At 36.8% G+C, this 20,811-nt stretch overlaps 1 long non-coding RNA gene across 1 annotated transcript in view; it reads left to right on the top strand.

Annotated features, from left to right (window-relative positions):
- The first annotated feature begins 16,783 nt into the window (after positions 1 to 16,783).
- LOC131277942 (uncharacterized) overlaps positions 16,784 to 20,811 on the top strand; it is a 240,458-nt gene continuing 236,430 nt past the window's right edge. The window contains exon 1 of the long non-coding RNA XR_009185012.1: positions 16,784 to 16,903. This is a non-coding gene — a long non-coding RNA (uncharacterized lncRNA). The remainder of the gene's footprint in view (positions 16,904 to 20,811) is intronic.

The following is a 20,811-nucleotide window of genomic DNA, read 5'->3' on the forward strand; positions in this document are numbered from 1 at the left end:
ATAGCTGGAAGAACATTCCATGCTCATGGATTGGAAGACTAAATATCATTAAGATGTCATTTCTACTCAAATTGATATACAGGTTTAATGCAATCCTGATAAAAAATTCCACCAGCATTAAAGAAAAAATTGAAAACACCATCATTAAATTTATTTGGAAGGGTAAGGAGTCCTGAATAGCCAGAAACATCATAAAAAGAAAAAGTGAACCCTCATCTCCAGACTTTAAATCATAATACCTACCTATAGTGGTAAAAACAACATGGTACAGGCCTAAAGACAGACACAATAGACCCATGGAACCAAATTGATAGTTAAGAAACAGACCCTCACAGGTATGGTCAAGTGATTTTTGACTAGCCTGTCAAACTCATGTAGCTTGGGCAGAACAATCCATTCAACAAATGGTGCTGAAAAAATTGGACATCCACAGCTGAAAGAAGGAAAGAAAACCCCTATCTCACACCTTATCCAATAATTAACTCAAAATGGATCAAAAACCTGAAAATAAAAGCAAGAACCATAAAACTTCTAGAAGAAATTATTGGAAAATATCTTCAAGACCTGGTGATAGGTTGTGGATTCTTAAAGGAGATAAGAGACGGACTGAGTGGACTACTGATGTTTAATGTATGCAGAAGTTTTAATTAGCTTTACTGTAAAATTGAGGAAATGTATAGAGTGGATGGTAACACACAGTGAGTAACAACTAATTTATAAACGGGGATGTGACTGAAAATGGTAGTCTAATTATGTAAATGCCAATTGACAGAATGCTTGAGAATATTCTAAGAACTGGATAGCACAGTAAACCAAAAGGTGGATGAAAATTGTGGTTGATGGTACAAATGCAAGAATGTCCTTTGTTAGCTTGAACAAATGTATATCACTACTGCAGGGTGTTGGGAATGTGGAGAAGCATGGGAAAAATACAGCTGGAATGACCTATGGACTGTGGTTAGTAGTAATAATATAATATTCTTGCATCTGTGCAAAAGATGTACTATGCTAATACTGAGGCAGTATGGAAAATGTGATATAAATGTATACTGTGGACATGGCAATAATCAGATGATATTATTTTATCTGTAGCAAATGACACACCACATTGCTGTGTGTTGATGGAGGGGTATTGTTTGGGAATTCTGCACATGTGCATGATGGTTTTATAAGTTTACAAGTTCTGCCATAAAAAAATATATTTAAAAATAATAATAGGGTGGGTTGGGGGAAAAACACACCAAATGTAAGATAAGGACTATGGATAATAGTAAGATTTTGACCATATTCTTTCATAGTTTATAACATACATCTCATGACAATGCAAGGTGTTGGTGGAAGGTTGATGTATGGGACCCCTGTATTACATTATGCATGTTTGTTTTGTAAGTTCACAACTTTTGCTATAAACTTAATTGTTTATATATGTTCATATATAAATGATATAAAGATAATAATTGGATTGGTTAGGGGAAAAATGTTTAGTAGTAATACTTTGACAATGCTCTTTCATCATTAGTTAAAAAGGTTTAAAAACAATGCAAGTTATTGGTGGTAGGGTGAGATGTTATATATGTTTGTTTAATGTTATATATGTTTGTATTGTAAGTTCACAACTATTATAGATTTATTGTTTATGTGTGTTTATGTATGAGTGGTATATTTCAATAAATTTAAAAAAAAATCTGAGGTCCCCATATATCCCCCACCCCTCACCCCACTCCTTCCATATCAACAACCTCTTTCATCATTGTGGCACATTCGTTGCATTGGGTGAATACATTTTGAAGCACTGCTGCACCACATGGATAGTGGTTTACATTGTAGTTTACATTCTCCCCCAGTCCACCAGTGGGCCATGGTAGGACATACAATGTCCAGCATCTGTCACTTCAGTACCACCCAGGACAATTCCAAGTCCTGAAAATGCCCCCACATTATATCTCTTCTTCCCTCTCCCTACCCTCAGCAGCTACTGTGGCCACTTTCTCCACATCAATGCAACAATTTCTTCCATTACTAATCACAATAGTTCCAGAGTAGAATATCAGTAAGTCCACTCTAATCCATACTCATTCCTCCATCCTGTGGACTCTGGGATGGTTATGTCCACTCCATGTCTATATCAAGAGGGTGCTTAGATTCCACATGAATAATGGATGCATTTCTCCTGCTTGCAGTTGTAGGCACTCTTGGTTCCCTGATGTGGTGGTTGACCTTCTTCACCTCCCTATTAGCTTGCTAGGGTAAGTCTAATAAACCAGATGGTAGAAGTTGCAAGTCTGTTGAAGTTCAGGGCCTGACTGTCACATAGACAGTCCAGAGATTTAGGTCTCTTGAGTATACACCAACCCCAGCACCAACCACCTCCGGTAAAAGTAACAGAAGAGACATGTGTAGAAAGGTCATATCTGAGTTCAACTCCATCACACTCAGGAACACAAACTCCAAAGTAGGGCCAACTGACATGGCACTGAGCTCGAGCCTTCTGCCATGACTGTAGAACCTGAGGGTCTCTATAGCCTTCAGGAGAACCAATACCTGGTCTTCTATCTACTTTGGCTGTCTCTGGGACCCTGCTGAGATGTACATAAGCATTACCCCTCTGATGATCTCCTGACTCTATTTTGGAGACTCATCGCTACAGGGATTACTACCAAGCACCAGCTGATGATGTAGCTAGAAAAAGACCTTGAATAAAAGGTTCAATTCAGACCAGCAAAATATCTCAGCCTACATTTAATATCAGGAGTTAAAAACTGCTTTATGACTTTGGATAAAAAGGGGAAATGGAAAGGACAAATGAGTTTATATGGCTATGAGTCTCCAAAAATATTCAGGAGGTCATTTAGGTCTTTAACTAAGTTTTGTCTAGATTGTTGACTGCCTCATAAATAAGCCTCAAAAATTGGAAATCTGTTCAATGCTTTGACTCTTATCTCTTTGTGTTATTGCTCCAGTTCAACTCCTAGCCTGCAATTTTTCTCCCTTTACGCACTCTCCATGTAAGATCTTACTCCTAAAACAGCATCTAACACCTATGATGTCTGGCAATGCAAATCCTCTCTCTTTAACCTAGACTCACTCTAATTCCAAGTGATTTTAAAGATTTCCATCTATATGTCTAAAAGCCAATTGACTGGCTGCCAACAGGCCTCACAGTATTGAATTTGGTGAATTTACCAAAATTCAGGACCAAGCCTGGACCTTGATCTTGCCAGTGTTCCAATGCCAGTCTACTTTGTAAACAACATATAAGGAAACCAAATGATCCTAAGGTGTTTAATTAAATTGCCATTTAAATTTTTTTCAATAAAAATGCAACTGTCATGTGGATCAGTACATCTACAAAAACAGCTATCTCTCTTTCTCAACATATCAATAGAAGTTAAATGTTAAGTAGACTGGAACAGAAAGGTGGATATTGAAGCAGGGCTATGAACTCACTGGACAGATCATATCTAGACTAAAAAGAAACAATGTTCAACATCTCTGCCTGTGTGAGAGATTACATCTCTGATGATACAACAGCTCCTGTCCCTAGATTCAGTCGTTTTTTTCAATGAAAACTGCTGAACACATACCACCAACTCTACTTTTGACCAATTATCTTAAAAATTTATCGTGTTTCAGATTGACACAAATAGTTGTTAGATTAATTATCCCACAGCAGTTATATATATGCTAATATAACTTGACTTTGCTGTACTTCCAGTCTCTGGTTAAGAAAACATTCCATTTAGCATTTATATAACTAATCCTATCCTTTAAGTGTAATATTACAGATTAGTTCACTGGTTTTGGGGGAGCCCTATCTACATGCCAGTATTCTCAATCTTGATTAATGGAATCACTGTGCACCCAGTTTCTCATAATCTTAGTCAACCTTTTGATTTCCTCTACTCCTTGGCTTCCATATCAAATCTAACACCTGCAACAGCTGCCCAACATCCTCTTTGTTTCATCTTTTCCAAAACCAATCTCAATACTGGTGTCAATGACAAGTACTGCCTGTTAGTTTCCTTATTCAAAGGTTTCAATGTCTTCTATTCTTTTAAACGTCTTGGTATGAAACACAAGCTGTTCTTGATCTGAGCCTGTAGACTTCTTCAACCTCACCTTTACTGCTCACATGCACCAGCACATGGGAGGAATTGCTGGCAGTACCCTAAACATACCATGATCTTTCTCCTGACCTTGCCTTTATGCGCAGTGACCTGGACAACTTGGTCAGAAGTCCTGACCATCTTCTGAGACTCAGCTCAGATGTCACTGCCTTTTCTAAAATGAACACTATTTAATAGAACAATGATAAATGGTCAACCTAAAAATAACATTTGGAAAACAGAAATTGGTGAGAAGTATGATAAAACCCACCCATAACTCCAACAACTAAAGGTAATAACTACTAACATTTTGTCATTCCTTTCAATTAAAAAAAAAAAACATAAAAAGAATGCTGGTTTTTATTTTCAATGAAAAAAGCAAGCATTTTTCTTTGTATCCCCTCCTTTGTTTCTTTAGCATCAAAATATATGAATGGGGATGCAGATGTGGCTCAAGTGATTGAGCTCCTGCCTACCATTGGGTTCAGTTCCCAAAGCAACAAGCAAGATAGTGAGCTGGTGGGACTGGCAGGTGCAGTGAACTGATGCAACAAGATGACACAACAAGGAGATACAAAGAGGAAAGACAATGAGAGACACAACAAAGCAGGGAACTGAGGTGGCTCAAGTGATTGAGCGTCTCTCTCTCACATAGGAGGTCCCAGGTTCAGTTCCTGGTGCCTCCTAAAGAGAAGACAAGCAGACACAGAGAGCACACAGTGAATGTACACAGAGAGCAATAGCAAGCACAAACAATTGGGGGGGTGGATAATAAATAAAAAACACTTAAAAATATATATATATATATGAATGTTTTGTGTATTTATCTTTGTTATTTTCTTATATTTAAGGTATTCAGATTTAATGGTACTACACAAATCATGCCAGAGTTGTGTCACTTACCTGTCCTGGGCCATTCTTTTATTTATTTATGCCATTGTTTCTTGAGCCATCTCCACATAATTTTTATTACCACAACTATGAGGTATATTTTACTTTCTTCTTTGCTTTGCATTACATTTTTTTTCTCAGTCATCAATGTTCATTCTTGTAAATATTGTTTTTAATTGTTTTCAGGCTTCCCCGAAATCCCTTATAAAATTTTACTTAAAATCACATTGAAATTATAGATTTATATTTAAAATATTGTTATCTCATTTAAAAGCATAATTTCTCTCTCTACTTATTCACATCTTGTTTTTCTGTTCTTTAATAGAATTTTAAATCTTCTATATAAAGGTGTTATATATTCTTTATGTTAACTTTTAAATCTTTAGAGTTTTGTTGCTACTGTGAATAACATCTCATTTTCTATTTTAATGTGTAATTGGTTGTTAGTAGAAAGGAATAACATAGATATTTACATGCTAATATTTCATTCAGTACACTTGCTAAACTATTATTAACTATAATGTTTTTTTCTATTGATTTATTGGTTTACTATGTGGATAACATTTGCAAAGGATGATAATCTTTAATTTCCTTTAAAATTTTTATACCTCTTTATTTTCTTACTGAGTTAAAGGAAATGTGTCTAATTTTTTTCTTAGTTGTAAAATTTGTTACAAACTTTAGTTTACAGGTTTTGTTGAATTAAGAATGTTTCCTTCAACTCCTTTTTTTACGAGAGTTCTTTCTTTTAACCGTGTTGAACATTATCAAATGCATTTACTGCACTTATTGAAATATAAATTGTAAATGAGATTGATAGGGTTTGATGAGGTCTTTAAATATCATTTCCATACCTTTAATGAGTATTGATCTATTAGACTTTGATATATAGTCTCATGCTCATTTTGGAACTTAATATTTTTGCAGAAATTTTTTACTTCATCTATTTGTTCATATTTACTGAGGAACAGCACTTCATAATATTCTCTTATTTTATTTAATTCTACTTTATAAATTCTGTTATATTTGTACCCCATGTTTTACTAGTAATTGCAAGATGAATAACCCTTATCATTAAATGCTTTGCAAGTTTTTTTTAAGTTTCTTATATTCCATTATTGGTTATGCCATGATTTATTTACCCATTACTGTGGCAGATCATATTTCCCAATCATGGCCACAATATATATCCCATCCCACATTATCTTCTAGTAATGTGACCTGGGAACTTGTCCCTTTTAGAGATAAAGCAGTTAAAAGCTGCCAAGGCAATATATCAGAAATGAGTTGGCTTTTACAATGGGGATTTATTAACATATAACCTCACAGTTCCAAGGCTGAGGAAAATGTCCAAGTCAAGACATCAGGTGAAGCTTTCTCCCAGAACACATGGATACCAATGATCCTAGACTCCTCCTGTCACATGGCAGAGCACAATGGTGTTTTCTGCCATTCTCTGCCTTCTCCTCCAGGCTCTTGTGCTTTCCATTTCTTTTGTGACTCTCTCTCTCCTGGATTCCATTGATTTCAGTTTGTTCTCATGGCTTTCTCTCTCTGCTCCTGAGTTATTCTTCGAGCTCCTGGGTCTTTTGTCTCTGCCTTGTCTTTGAATTCATTCCGTTTATAAAGGACTCCAGTAAGAGGACCAAGATCCACCCTGGATCATGCCTCAATGAAGTAATCTAATCAAAGAGCCTTACCTGAGGTAATTTAACCAAAAGGTCTCACCTGCAATAGGTTCACACCAACAGGAATGGATTAATTTAAGACCGTACTTTTCTGGGGTCCACAAAAAGCCTCAAACCACCACAAGGTCTATATACTCCACCATACACACTTTGAAAGTAGATGGGCTTTTGACTCATAGATGTCCAATAGAAGGCAGCAGAAAAATTCTGTGGACTTCCTAGCTGAGGTCAAATAAATGCAATGTAGCTTCAGCCTTGTTTGTTGGTACAGTGGCTTTTGGAGTTCTGTATTACCCTGTAAAATCTGATTACCCTGAGGCTGTCATGCTGAGAGGAAGCTCAAGCCACATAGAGAAGTGTCAACCACCCCTGCCATGATCTCAGCTGAAAGCCAAAATCAACCTTCATGCATATGAATAAAGACATTAAGTTTTGGGTACTATCTTACATAGTCATTAACTGGAACAGCTCTCTTTTTATTTTCCCCTCTAATATCCCTATCACTGCTATAAGAATCCTTTGAGGACACTTAATGGCTTAAAACAATAATTATATCACTTTTAGAGATTTTATAGTTTGGGAATTAGGATGAGGATGGTAGGGATGGCTTATCTCAGTTTTACAGTGTCTGAAGTCTCAACTTGGAAGACATAATTACTAGGGTGACTTGTGGACAGAAGCTTTAGTCATCTGAATGTTTCCTCAAAGGATTTTCTTTAGTAGATGTGTCCCCCAAACTTGGTTGCTCTCTTCTTTGTATTTAGAGCTCCCACCCCAATACCCAATCTTAATGTCAGTTTAATATTGCACTTCAATACCTTTAAATATTGGATAATAGAAATAAGTCATGTGGGATTCAAGATTTAGGTCAATCCAATACTTGATTTATCAATATGCTTGCAGCAAGAGTCACAGAATGGTACCCAAAATGATGGATTCAAAGTTTCCTAGCCCTAGTGTCACCTGCCAAGGCACAGTGGTTCCCTTTCTGCTTTCTCAATCCAAATCAGTTCATGATTTCTAAGACGAGAACTTGCACCTAATGTTTCTCTTAAAATGTAATGAAAGTTACTTTAATTATCCCCTTTTTGTTTCTAATCTGTAAAAGAATGTCAAAATCAGGTGTCTACTTCAGAAGTTTTGATTTTAGTTTCCTAAAAGAAAAATGTTATCTTTCATTTAGGATGCACTTAAGAGGGTTCTCTTCTGAGACAGAAAAATTCCTTGAAATGAAAGTCAGAGGTTATGAACACTTTTGAAGCAGTTGTAACATTGCCCTTCTGAAAACCTGTTTCTATTTCAATTTTAGTCTATAGCTCTGACTTTCCCAAGGACAGGTGCTTAGAACACAGCATAATTACTTTAAGATGGGCTATGTGTCCAGTTTTTTTCAAGGAGAATAAAAACATTAAAAGCCCCACACAGAGAAATCTCCAATTCAGAATCTGAAAGCTAATCTTTCATTCCATTCTTACCTATTGTTTTGATATAAAGAATCTGAAAGAACAGGCCAGATACCACTTAATTTAATACTCGACTCAATTTGGGTCTTGTACCATAAATAGATATGTAATCTAATATTTTTCAATATAAGTAATTTTTAAAGTTGATATGATAGTCCAAGAGGATGTTTCAGAATGATTGTTTAAGGAACAACTGTTGAAAAGACTTGCAGTTATACAATTCACACCAGCATTCATTCAGATTGACAAGGTACTACACTCCTGACCATGCAGTAAAAAAGTTTATATCCTCAGGATATCCGTAATTCTTTCCAAAGCTATCTTGTTCCAATGTTAGTATTTTCCTTAGTAACATACCAGAATCTTTGTCGTCATCAACAAATGTTTTTTCAGTCATTTCTTGAATTGATTTGTTCTAAGGGTACCAAGATAAGCTTCCTGAAGTCCTAAACTTCTCTTCCCAAGGAAAAAAAATTTTCCAGTAAAGAGTAAGAATTGTTTTGGAGCATGATTGCAACTGCCTTCCTCTCCCACAAACTTTGCTCCAATGGCTCATAACTCCACTAAGCTAGAATTTAAACAGTTTATAGTTAGAGATTTTATTCATTTTGAATTTTCCAGCTAGATATCTTAGACAAATCTAAAATTATTAAACATTGTACATTTATTCCCTCTAATTTCAGCCTTGATTTCATATCAAAGGAAAGAGGACTGCATTAGTTTCCATTCCTTGACCAATAACACAAAGCCCTATAACATACAAAAAAAGGATTTGTATTTTATGGCATAACTTATGAGAGCAAAGAAAATAGGAGAGAACATAATGGTAACAACATTTTGGAAACTAGAAAGCAGATCCACTAGAAAGCTAAACCCTAAACCAGCAGTCACAGTTTAGGAACAACTCAATTTTATACTGCAGAATTCTCAAAAGATTCAAATTAATGATACCAGTAACCTCTGCAGATGGAGGTGAAGACTGAGACTAAAAATAAAATTACAGCTGAAAGCCCTTTAAAGAAGGAGTTGCATCCACACATCTTCTCCCTTCTCTGTGCTGCTGGAAGACAGCTTCTTCCTCACTTCCTGGGAGTTTTAATCTCTGTAGAATATAAAATGCACTCTCTTTAGACTGAAGGATGATTTATGAAAATACGGGTGAGTGACGAGGCTTAGCTCTCTAAGCAGGAGATTAGAATCATCTTCTCTGAGGACTCTGATTAGTTAAGAAAAAAGGTCAGTAAGTACTGACACTGGAGGTCCTATGATAAAGCAGTCCAGCCAAATCACTCTCCGTGAAGCCGTTTGACAAGCCTCATACTTGCACACAGGGTTTCCAATAAACTGTTGAGTTCATTGCTCTTAAACTTGAGAAAGCACCCAACATTCCTGTAATGTTCAGAGAAACAGGAGAGGTCTTAGCTCCATAGAGGGTTGGAAAGTAAGTTGGAGGCAAAGAAGATGCTAAAAGCATGAAGAGAGAAAAAGCAGTTTTCCTAAGAACAATCATGAAGCAGAATGACTTGGATATTAGAAGGACAACATTGGGAGCTAGGCTAATGTCTCCCAGCTCTAAGGAAAAATGGTTTTCTATGTAAAATTCCATACCCAACAAATACCAACTAAATATGCGAGTAGAATAAAGTCAGTTTTCAGATAAGCAAGGTCTCCCTGGAGGTTGACCTCCACAAAAATGAGGGAGTAAACAAAAAAGAGAGAGACAGAAAGAGGTACTCAAGACAGAAAGACTTTGGGTCTAGGAAGCAAGGAAGCAACATAAAGGAAAAGCCAAATGTGAAAGCAGGTCCCAGACTGCAGTGCCCCAGTGGACCCAGTTGAGTCCAACTACATGAGAGCAGGTCATTAGGCTCTGGATCCCTCTTCAAGAGCAAAAAGATAATATACCACTATGTTTAATGAACTGAAAGGAGATGTAATAATATGGGAAATTGGGTGCAGGATATATGTGAATTCTCTGTACTATCCTTGCAACTTTTCTATAAATCCAAAACTAAGATAAAAATCTCCTTTAAAAAAATAAAAATATATTGGGATATGAGAATCAAGGATATATGCATATATACAGTGGGTGTTGGCCAGAAAAATGTTTAGCTTTCCTTTTCCTTGACACTAAAATTGGAAAATCAAGAGGCTAAAATGTAAATATGTTATTTAACAATATGGAGGTAAGTCTTAAAATACCAAGCTGTGGGTGAGTGTGGAGTGGGGAATGGGAGCAGTGTTCAGAGAAGTGCAGTTTTAGTAACAAGCCTTGTTACACTTTTTGACTCCAAATCGTGTGCATGTATAACTTGACAAAAATAGAAACTAAATTTAAAAGGAAAAGATTTGATCACCATGTATTATCCAGATTTCCCAGGGAAATTTTAATGTCAGATAATCTTTCCCATTGCCCCTTTCAAACCATATCTATAATGCTTCTAGATATAATTTTGTTTGGGACATCCAACCACTCTAAGAAAAGAGTAAACTAACAGTAGTAGGTTTACATGATTTACATATTAATGTTTGGATGTAAATCTCACTATTAAAATGATGTCTAAAAATATTGCCTTTGGGGAACAGATGTAGTTCAAGTGGTTGAGCATTGACTTCCCATGTACAAAGTCCTGAGTTTGATCCCCAGTACCTCCTAAAAAACAAAAAACAAACAAAGACCATCAATTCTCATTGGGGAACAGATACAGTTCAGTGGTTGAGTACCTGCTTCCTGTGTGTGAGGTCCTGGGTTCAATCCCCAATACCTCCTTTTATATATAGAGAGAGAGAGAGACAAAGGAAAGGTTTACTGTAGGAACTTTCTTTATGTGTATTTTGAATAATCTTTTGACTATCCTTAGATTATTAGCATATTGGTAAAAGTGGGGATCGACACGTGCCATTTCTCCCTCATAAGCACCAGGCAAGCAGTGAGAAAGATCTTATCCATCCTTAAATTATCTTATCTATGATTCCTCTAGGAAGAATTAAGTCTTCATCTATATAAATTGCATTTAAAGCTTTTTCTCTAGTTGGTAACTTGTGCCACTGTCACTTTTGTCCCAGAAAGAAAAATGTCCTTGTTGAAGGACATGTTCCTCTATGTAGATAGTTTCTTGGCTGTTCAGTGAATTTGGTAATATTATGCAGATTTCTTACATTGATTCAAATGTGTTTCAGTAACTGTGCCCTTGGAGTGGTTTGAGTTATCTTTAAAATATGTCCTCCTTCAGTATACACTGCACTGCCTCTGCCTTGATATCCTCTTGTCACCCATCATCCTCTCATGACTAAACCAGCAAAACTGAACTGTAATGGATGGATAGAAACTTGGTGGGAGAGAATGCAAAAGAATTTTAAGTCAAGGTCAAAATTCATTCTGGCTTTCCAAAAGAATCAATGTGTCTGAGACCTTAAGCTTTTTTCAAGCATCCACAAAATGAATAAATTATGAGTTTAACCTTGTGGATATTTTTAAGATATACTTTTATTCAAATTATAATTAACAAAAGGATATTGTGAATTAATTTATTTATTTAGATTTTTCTCCTTAATAAAACTGTTCATAATACCTGAAAAGGACTGCATCTAAACACTTTATCAGATCTCCCAATAATAAAATAGTACCCAAATTCTTGTAACTCCCCTTTCCTATTCCCTTTATTATTCAAGAAAAGATTTGTTATGGATCTGGATAATATGAAAAGCCACCCTTGGCACTGCCCCAGAAGTACAGTTATTGGTGGGAAAAATAAAGGCATTTAATTTAAGGCATCTTGTTCTAGGTCTGCAGATTAATGAAACCAAATTGGGAGAGGGCTAGAGGAGCCCACTCTAGTAATGAGCCTGTCAACCCTGTACCAACTGCATTTCTGACCTTCAGACAAGCACATCCTCACTCTTGTATTACAATCCAATAACTTATTTGCTGTGTCCTGCAGAGAAACCCTCATTTTTCTCCTAAACAAATTTTTTCCATATTCTTAACATTTTTCATCAATATTCATTAAAAGGGAAATAAAAATAATTGCTACAATTTATTGGGTCCTTACTCAAATATATTACCTCATTTTATTACAGCCCTATAGGTGCCATTATTATCCTATTTTACTGGTAAGGAAATTGGATCTTGAGAGGTTAAATAACATGCCCAAAGATTACAACCAGATGGGGACCGTTCAAATAGATATCAACACCTGTACCTTTAACCTCCATGTTATAGGTCTCTGATCATCTCTAGTCCCAACCCCTAACATATTCTACTCTCTTCTTATTGCCATTATTCTCTGAGACCCAGGATATAATCAAAGCTTCTGCAGGAATTTTATTGCCTAGGAAAGACTTTGCCCCTACCAGTATCTTCAGGGACAATTTTGGATTGATTCCTTAATCTCACATTTTCTGCATCTCTTCTAGAGCTGTTGTAATGCATATCACACCACACAGTAAGATGGCTTAAACAACAAGCATTTATTGTTTCATGATTTTAAAGGCTACAATTCCAATGTCAAGATTTCAGCAAGGCCATACTTTCTCTGAGAGTCAGTAACATCCCCTCAGTCTTCCAGCACAAAGCAATGCCCTTGGTCTCCTCCCTGTATTTCTTCCAGTTTCTACTGACGTCTGGCTTCTTCTGATGACTTTCTCTAACTGATTGCATCAGGATTCCTCTCTTTCTAAGACCTCAAGTCATAAAGAGCAAGGCCTTCTCTTATTCAATTTGGCCACACCTGAACAGGATCTTCAAAGATCCTGTTCACAGTTGAGTCCACACCTTAACTGATGGTAACACTTTCAAAGGTCCTACATCCAAATAGGTTCATAACCACAGGAATGTTGGCTTGACTTGATCATGTTATTTTTGGGGTATATAACTCAATCTCCAACACTTGGCTTCCATGATACTTTTTTGTTTTAATCTTGGTTTTCCTATCTGTCTGACTTTTTAATTGCCTGGATAATGTCTTTTTTCTCTTTTACTATATGTAACCTTCCTCTAGGTTTTATCTTTAGTTCCCTTCTCTTCAGTCTCTAGATTTTGTTACTTCCAGATATAATTTAAATAAGCGCAAGACAGATCATACCACATCACAGCTTGTAATATGTGTTTGCTATATTTTTTTAGAAGATTCAATCTGTTATAAAGAACTATAAAACAAATAGTGTGGAAGTTTGACATTATTTACGAATTCCAAAAAGAGATATTGATTATATTTGTAATCTGGTTTGTTCTTCTGGGCATGCTACCTGCTGACTGACTAAAATTCAAAGGCTTTACTTTTACTTGATTAAATCAAAATTAGGGCTTTGATTTGACCAGGTCATTAGGGCATGCAGGGTTGAGTCCCCATGCCCTTGGTGGTCTATATTAATGGACACTCAGTCAAGAACATGGAAGAAATAAAGAGAATAAGAGAGATCCATAGACACAGCAGAGGATAGAACTTTGATCCTGTAGCCCTGTGGAAGAGAGATGAGACATTTGCCTGATAATTTACAGCTTACCTTGTAAAGACATCCAGAGCAGCAGAGTACAGAAAGAAATGAGCCCTCCAGCATACAGCTGAGATCAGAAGCAGTAGGACCCATGGAGTCTTAAGAGGAAAGAGGAAAGCTGAACCCTCGCAGACATCACTCACAGTCTTGCCTCAACACCTGGCAACAGAATTTGGTGAGGAAGTACCTCTCATGGTATCTTGAATTGGACTCTTTAGGACCTTGTACCTGTAAACTTCTATCCTAAATAAACACCCTTTATAAAAGCCAAAAGATTTCTTGTTCTTTGCATCAGCAACCCTTTTGGGTGACTAATACTGAATTTGGTACCAAGAAGTGGAGTCATGCTTTTGCAATTACCAAAATGCTGGAACAGTTTTATAAATGAGTAAGGGGTATTTTTAGAGGAATTGTGAGATGCTTGATAAAAAAGGCCTACATTGCTTTGAAGAGATTATTGGTAAGAATATGGAGCCTGAAGTTAGTACTGATAAGGCCTTAGAAAAAAATTATGAAACTGTTATTGGAAACTGGAGAAAAAGTGATCCATGTTTTAAAGTTGCAGAGAACTTAACAAGATTGACTCCTGATGTTGTATGGAAGGCAGAATTTGAAGATGATGTGCTTGGATATTTAGCCAAGGAGATTTCCTAACTAAATGTGGAAAATGCAGCCCGGCTTCTCCTTCCAGCTTATAGCAAAAGTATTAGATGAATGAGATAAGTTGATAACTGAATTGTGGGTACAAAGAAAACAGAAAGTGATTCTGGAAATTCCAAGCCTGTGAAATTCAAGCCCCCAGATGATAGTACTGCATTTGAGGAATTAACTAAATTTGGAACTTGTAAAATACAGTTATCCAGGAAAGACTTGTGAAAAGTTTTACAACTGATGGCTTGAACCCCCTGCTTCCTGAATGTTAAACCAACAACCTTTTTGAGAGACCTGTTTGAACAAAACCTCTGTCAGCCTGGACTAAAAGGGACATGGAGGGAGAAGATGAAAGGGAAAATGACTTTAGGAGGAAAATCATGGAAGCTGTGATCTGGAATTAAGACCTCTCCTTGGGCCAAGACAGGAACCACACCCATGGGTACAGAGAGGGTGAATTTGCCTCTGCTGTTGAAGAAGGTAGATGTGCCAGGCTGCTGTTCAGGGAGAATTTTGCTACCCCAGGCTACAGAGAGGGTGAAGCACATTCCCCAAGGGTAAGGAAGAGTGAGGTGGACTCCCCATCAATCTGAGAGGGATAGGCCTGTCCCCCATAGATTAGGTGAGGCTGGGTTTCCAAATCATTGCTCTGTATGCCAGAGATTAAAGACAACATTGCCTCCACCACCCACACCTATTAAAATGTTTACTAATGCATAAAAGCCAACAAATATGAAACCACAAGGGATTTGAATGACTTCCATATTGTACTAAGGGTGTTGAGACTCTACCCCAGAGATTGGGTAAAGTGTGACCATCTCCCCAATGTTCTTGGGGGGTGAGGTTTGGAGCTTGGTTACCACCCAGATGCTTGATGAGGGTGGAACCAAGAAAATGACCATTGGGTAAGCTTGTGGAAAGGTTGGGTCTCCATGAGAAGAAATCATCATCTTAAGAATGACTCTCAAACTTTGAAATCTAATGAAGTATGCCCTGCAGGTTTACAGAGCTATAGGGGACCAGTGACTCATTTTCTGCAAAATTCTCCTATGATAATGCAGATGTTTAGCCTTTGTCTGCCCCTTTGTATATTGGAATCAGATAAATTGGTTTGTGAGTTTCACAGGTTTTCAGCCAGAAGGGATTTTGCCCCAAGACAAACTGTATTTCTATCAACTAATTGCAATGTGATTTTGCATAACATTGCTATTGAAATAAGGTCTTTTGAATATTGTAATGTCTTTTTGGAATTCAGAGGGTGGAGTGTGGCAGTTTGATATTATTTATGAATTCCAAAAAGAGATGTTGATTATGTTTGTAAACTGGTCTGTTCCTCTGGGTATGACACCCTTTGATTATATTAAATACAAAGGCTTTACATTTACTTGATTATATTAAGATTAGGGCTTTGATTCAACAATGTCAATTAAGTTGTGCAGGGTTGAGTCCCCAATCCCTTGGTGGGCTATATAAATGGATGCTCAATCAAGAACATGGAAGAAATACACAGGGTAAGAGAGCTCCATAGACACAGCAGAGGAGAGAGCTTCAGTTCCGTGGCACTGGGGAGGGGGAGACACATGAGCCATTTGCCTGATAGTTTACAACTGACCTTTTGAAGAGAACAGAGTATCTGAGCTGAAAAGAAATGAGCCCTCCATTCTAGAGCTGAGATCAGAAAAAGCTCAGCCCAGCAGTGCTCAGAGATGTATTCACCAAGTACAATGAATGTCTCATGACGATGGAGGAGGTTGTTGTTATGGGGGCAGGAGTGAAGTGAGGGGGGTGGGGGGTATATGGGGACCTCATATTTTTTTGAATGTAACATTAAAAAAAATAAATAAAGACAAAAAAGAAAAAAGAAAAAGCTCAACCCACAGAACCTTAGGAGGAAAGAGGAAGGCTGAACCCTCACAGACATTGCCCACCATCTTGCTTCAACATGTGACAACAGATTTTGGTGAGGCAGTACCTTTTATGGAACCTGCAATTGTCTCTTTATGGCCTAGTAACTGTAAGCTTCTACTCCAAATAAATACCCTTTATAAAAGCCAACAGATTTCTGGTACTGTGCATCAGCATCCCTTTTGGCTGACTAATACAAATAGGATAGATGAAACTCATAAGAAGCATTAAGAATTAAGTATAGTATGTTGGTAGCTTATGTGATACAGGCAAAAGTCATGGCATATTCTAAGTATAGATAATGAGAAAACAAGTAACTTATGAGAATAGGCAGAATGCCCAGGATAGTAAGCAAGAGGTAACCTATAAGACATGAAAGGCAGAATAAACAGACTAGATAATATAACAAATAAAAACATTTCTTATAGATAAAAAGGAATGGGAAAACCAAATCTTGATCATGCTCCTCTCACTCTCCATTCATTAGAATTATTCATATTACTTTGAAGACTCTTAGCATATTATTTGAATTTCTTGTTTATTATCTTTTGGGATCACGTACATATCCTATCTCCATATCTAGACTGAAAGCTCCCAGAAAGCAGACATTCTGGCATATACATCCTTTATTCCTGGGAACATTTGGCATCCAGATCTACTGCCTAATACATTTGAACGGATGATGGCATCACCTGGGCATTTGGTTAGTAGCTTACTGATTCTCTTTTATTGTCACTTTCATAAAACTGTCCATCTGTGAAATAACAGATATTAAAAATGTAGCAATTTTATCAAGAGTTAATGTTCATCAGTTCTCTCAGTAAACATGTTTATTGCCAGGAAGTTTAGAACAGAGAGTTTCTTCTCCTTTTACCAAAATCAAACAAGCAAATCAATAAAAGCAATTTATGCACACAAATGCCAATGTATTACATTTACACATTTGAATGTAATAATTTATGCTACAGAGCAGTACAGACTAGTAGTTGAAATCATTGACTTAGAGTCAAGTTTCAAGGTTTGAGCCCTGGATCTGCAGCTCACTACCTCTGATTTTGTGGGCAAGTATATTTTATATCTACAATCCCCAATTTCCTCAGATACAAACATTGGGAGAATAGAAATAGTACCTAGCACATAGGGTTGTTATGTGGATTATATGAGCTAAAGCAAAATTCCTTAAAACAGTGCCTGACACATGGTAAGCTAACAATACATGTTAGTTCTTACTATGGTCGTACAAATCCATTTTAAACAGATTTCCTTCTCTATACTCTTTCTGAATAACCTTTCAGCCAGAACCATTTGCCTTTCAAAACCAATTTCTAGTACCACATCCTCCCTAGATAAGCAAGTAAATACATACCTACTCATTATCAAGCCCCAGAAAAACTTCAGTTAATGCTGATGGCCATTAACTCTAATAATGCTCCTTTGTCTGTTTACCCTGTCGAATTTATTAACCATTTTCAAATTCATTGCATCATTTGATTTCACAATACCTCTGCAACATAAGTGACCAGCTATTGTTTCTGATTTTTTATATATTAGGGAATGAAGGCCCAAAAGGGTTCAAAAGACTGGTCTTACTACTATGAAGAATGGCCGTGAACTCAGGGAATTGCAACTCCAAGCCATAGCCTTTTTACTCAATATTGGCAGAGCAGGTTTTGCTGACAACTATTATAAGCCATAGAGCAAGAAGTCAATAGTATCTGACTTGCAGTCCCACTCCTGCTCCAGCCCACTTTTTCCTTTCAAATTTCCCTTGGGATAAGTACCTTACTGTTTATTCCGCTTAAGGACCTTGCTGCCATGACCTTCCCTTCATTCAGGATGATCCTTAGGTTCTGAGGAGATGAAAAGTAGAACTCCTCATGAGAACACTTGTGTTTCCTTCATTCATACCATGCAGTTTGGGTCACATGGAGTGGCGACACAAGTAGGTGTTAGAGCAACACCAGTGCAGAGATGCATTGTCTTAATTTAAATTCTATTTGTTCCTTAGCAATTGTAATGACCTTAAGAAAATTGTTTAACTTCCTGTGCCTTGGTTCTCCCATCTGGAAATGGAGATAACAGTATATCTAAAGTATTAGTCGGGGTTCTCTAGAGAAACCGAATCAAGAGTAGATACCTTTATATATTATGAGATTTTATTAAATTGTCTCACACAAACATGGGAATACGCAAGTCTAGATTCTGTAGGGCAGGCGGCAAGCTGGGAACTCCAATGAAGCTTTTCGATTTATTTCCCTGGAAAAGGTGACTGGCTGCAGTAGAGATGGGAATTCTCTCTTCTGACTCCTGAAATAATCATTTCTCCTTTAAAGCGTTCAATTGGTTGGATGAGACTTCTCTCGGTATTGAAGGCAACTCCTCAGTTGAATGTAGATGATCAGCCATAGATGCAATCAACTTACTGATAATGTTTGTCCATAAAAAATGTCCTCACAGTAACAATCAGGCCAGTGCTAGCTTGATCAAACAACTGGGCACCATTACCTGGCCACGATGACACATGAACTTAACCATCACACCTGCCTCACACAGTTATTGAGAAGACTGAAAAAAATAATAAGTTGTCAAGTATTCAAAAGAGCACTTGATGAAATAGATGTGTGCTCCTGTTGGTATTACTATGTATGAAGAAATAGTCTTAATTCTGTCTCACTCTGACTCATTTTGCTACAGCTGGCTAATGCAAAACCTGTCACTGCAGGAACCAAAACCATCCGGCCCTATAATGAACAAATGCTTAAACCAAGCACCTCTCACTGAAGATCTTGGACTCTTCCAGAGCTGCTTTCCCTCAAAGATCTTAAATGAAAATATCCATGATCTCACATTGCCCAAAATATATCGTGACAAATCTGTTTTCTGACTTTTACCCTTGTCACCATGATCACCCTGAAGTTGTACCTAAGGAATAAGTTGCTATGGCAACACTTGCCACCCACAGTCGAGAGTCAAATTTCATTTCTCAGATAACAACTATTAGAAAATAAATGATGCATGTAACATTGTTTGTTTCACTGTTCATTTGCAAAATCTCCTACCTGTTTGAGGCATTGGTAAATGTAATAAAAATGTCATTTTAAACATTTGGAAAGTAATTTGTTAATTCAGACAAAAATGCTACTCAGGTTCTTAACGTTTTTAAAATGGTTTTCTGTCAATACAGGGTAAAGAAAAAGCACAGTCATAAAGTACGTCAGTCCCAGATTTTGCTTAGTAAAACTGTTTCTTATTTTGCAATAGGAACATGAATTGCAGCATATTATTTGCCAAAATGAATTTTTTCTCTTTTATTTTTACACCCAAGATTTAAAATGATTTATTCAACTTTTTCAAAAACAAGTAGAGGAAGGAGAATTTCTACCTCTCTTCAATACCTCCCCCACAAACCCATCCTTATTGTCCCAATCTATGACAAAGTAATAATGCCTGGCATCAGTACACATTTCTGGGCTCATTCTCTGATAGGTGGTCAGGGAGGCTCTTGTCCAAGACCAACTTTGTACAGCATGTGTTTGCAGTGGTCAAGTTCATTCCTTCCCATGCCCACCTCCCAGCCTTTTCCTAGTGATTCCTTAACAAGTCGTGCACACATTTGAGTTTTCCCAAGAGTGGCAGCTGGGAGCAGAGGTAAGATAGCAGCCCTGCTTCCTCTACTCTATCTCTCCACCCCACTGAGAGATGGAGATTAACAACCCACCCCTCCATCCCAAGCCTGTCCCCACCCCTTCCCCCAGCTCTGAAAATCCCCTTACTATACTGACAATTATCATTCAGACTCAAAACAACATTTAACAAGAAATAATATGAATATAATAACACTCTTACCTTTAATAAAGAAGAGAAGCTAAGAAAGATTTAGGCAATGTTCTCATAAGAACTTTTGAGAATAATTCCTTCAAGAATTTTGATCACATGCTATAAAAATAAATTGATGTAAATATAATAAGTGGTTTTCCATTTCACCAAACCAATAGGCCTCTTTTCCTGTGTTTTTAAACTGATAAGAAAATCTCAGTTGATTCATTTAAAACAATAAAGACTCATTTGTGTATGTGAACAGAGGAGAAAAATATTACTTGCAGGAGCATACAAACTAGAAAGCATTTTTTTTTAATTTTTAAATTATTTTTTAATTTTTAGAGAAGCTTTAGATTACATAAATTTTACATAAAAAATATAGGGGATTCCCATATGCCCCACTCCCTCTGCCTAGGACACTTTCCCACATTAACACCATCTTTCATTAGAGTGATATGTTTGTTACAATTGAAGAGCACATATTGAAGCATTGTTACTAACTGTGGACTATAGTTTACATTTTAGTTTACATTCTGTCTTGCACAATTTTGTAAGATAATGGCCTGTATCTGTCCTTGCAATGTCATGCAGGACAATTCTAATGTCCCAAAAATGCCCCCATATTATACCTTTTCTTTCCTCTCTCTCCCCTCAGAACCTCTGTCTTTATATCAGTGATAAAAGTTCTTCCATTGCTAGAAGAATAATAAGTCTATAGTAGAATAATAATAAGTCTACTTTAATTTATTGTTCACTCTCAAATCTTAAGGATTTTGGGATGGTGATGCCAAC

This window comes from Dasypus novemcinctus, chromosome 3 (genome assembly GCF_030445035.2).
Source record: "Dasypus novemcinctus isolate mDasNov1 chromosome 3, mDasNov1.1.hap2, whole genome shotgun sequence".
Classification (NCBI taxonomy): Eukaryota; Metazoa; Chordata; class Mammalia; order Cingulata; family Dasypodidae; genus Dasypus; species Dasypus novemcinctus.